At 37.0% G+C, this 2,140-nt stretch overlaps 1 long non-coding RNA gene across 1 annotated transcript; it reads left to right on the forward strand.

The window, feature by feature from the left end:
- Window positions 1-805: 805 nt before the first annotated feature.
- LOC131996652 (uncharacterized) lies at window positions 806-1,379 on the forward strand. Its single transcript, XR_009397916.1, has 3 exons — window positions 806-999; window positions 1,083-1,234; window positions 1,307-1,379. It is a non-coding gene; the product is annotated as an uncharacterized LOC131996652 (long non-coding RNA).
- Window positions 1,380-2,140: the final 761 nt, after the last annotated feature.

Raw genomic sequence — 2,140 nt, forward strand, 5'->3', positions numbered from 1 at the left:
TATACCAGTGTGAATGTTCCTTAAGAATATGAGCCAGCATGAATTCACAGCCAACGGATTAATTTGAGTGATTAATTTCTACACCATTTTTATCATATTGCGGTTGTCATTGTCCAACGACCAAATAATAATTACCTAATGAATTCTTGATTGTATAAGAAAGGGATATTGCTTTTGGCAAAATAAATGAAATTGAAATCCTAGGTTTCTAATTCTTCGCAGATGTAAATGTAATGACTAAGTATTTTTGTTACTTCATCTCTCGAATGAAAAGAAATTTGGATTTCTTAAGGGTCAATTAAAGTGATGTAGAAATTTTGTGTCTTCATTCTAAACCCATACTAAACACCCTGCATTCGATAATAAACTAACTCGTATTTCCACATTAAAGGGAATGAATACAAGTTAACTAGAAAAGTGTGCTTTAACAATTTTAAGGTTGTTCATTAAAACACGACATTCAAAAGTCACAACAGCAAGGCAGACCTTCAACATTTCATTTTCGAGGCAGTAACAAAACATTTGCTTTAGGCAAACTGGCGTCCGCAAAAAAGCACAGCAGCAATGAATTCATCACAAAGGAAGCAGCACAGTGTCAAGTCAAGAGAATATGCAGCAAAGGAGGCAGTTCTTGAACATTCATTACCTTGACATTTTGACATTTTCTATTATCATTCAGTGATTTAAAAATATTTCTGAAATATCAACTTTGTATATAAAAATGTTTTTGTTCTTTCTTAAGTAATCATTAGTTTAGAAATGTTATCAGAACATTTCACAAATAATGATTACTTTCGAATGAAGGTCGAAATATAAGTGAATTTTTTTACCAATAACAAAGCAAAATTTCATTAGCAAAATTAACCTTTAGCTTGTAAAAAAAGACACTAGGTTAGGTTAGGTTGAAAAGAGGGTGCAGATATTAATCCGCCCCTTGCCACTATGGATATACACCTAAGCCAGTAATTGGCTTGTTGTGCGCTCTAAATACAAAACAAGGTAACCTAGAAAAAGAAAATCTTAGTTTGGAATTCCGTGCTACTTACAAAATCCTTAATTGTTTTCCATGCCACTCCCCTAAGTTGGTTCATATCTGGTATAGTGTCCCCACCCCAAGTGCCGGTATCTGTTAGAAGCGAAGGCGGGGCAATGACAAAAGGAAATGCTCCAACGTCTCATCATCTTCCCCGCATGCCCCACACATGCTATCACTTGCCGCACCGATTTTACATAAGTGAGCTCGTAGTCTTATGTGTTCCGTCATGATACCAATAACTATACTTACCTCCTTCTTACTTCCTTTCAGTAAAAAATGGCATTAATAGAAATCTTTTCCAACAAAATGCTATAAAACAAATAAAAGCGTGCTAAGTTCGGCCGAATCTTATATACCCTCCACCATGGATCGTATTTGTCGAGTTCTTCTCCCGGTGTCTCTTTTTAGGCAAACAAAGTAAAGGCAAGGATAAAAGAAAAAGAAAAGAACAAAACAAGTTATAGTCCGATTCGGACCATAAATGAATGCTGAACATTGTAGAAGTCATTGTGTAATATTTCAGTTCATTGCGATAAGAATTGCGCCTTGTAGGGGCTCAAGAAGCAAAATCGAGAGATAAGTTTATATGGGAGCTGTATCAAGCTATTGATCGATTCAGTCCATATTGGACACGTATGTTGAAGGGGAGGACGAGAGAAACCGTTGTACAAAATTTCAGCCAAATCGGATAAGAATTGTGCCCTCTAGAGGCTCAAGAAGTCAAGATCCCAGATCGGTTTATATGGCAGCTAAATCAGATTCTATACCGATTTACGCCATACTAAGCACAGTTATTGGAAGTCATAACAAAACACCTTATGCACAATTTCAGCTAAATGGGGTGAGAACTGCGCCCTCTAGAGGCCCAAGAAGTCAAGATCCCAGATCGGTTTATATGGCAGCTTTATCAGGTTCTATACCGATTTGCGCCATACTTAGCACAGTTATTGGAAGTCATAACAAAACACTTCGTCCAAAATTTCAGCCAAATCGGACGAGAATTGCGCGCTCTAGAGACTCAAGAAGTCAAGATCCCTGATCGGTTTATGTGGCAGCTTTATCAGGTTCTATACCGATTTACGCCATACTTAGCACAGTTATTGG

This window comes from Stomoxys calcitrans, chromosome 4 (genome assembly GCF_963082655.1).
Source record: "Stomoxys calcitrans chromosome 4, idStoCalc2.1, whole genome shotgun sequence".
In the NCBI taxonomy this organism is placed as follows: domain Eukaryota; kingdom Metazoa; phylum Arthropoda; class Insecta; order Diptera; family Muscidae; genus Stomoxys; species Stomoxys calcitrans.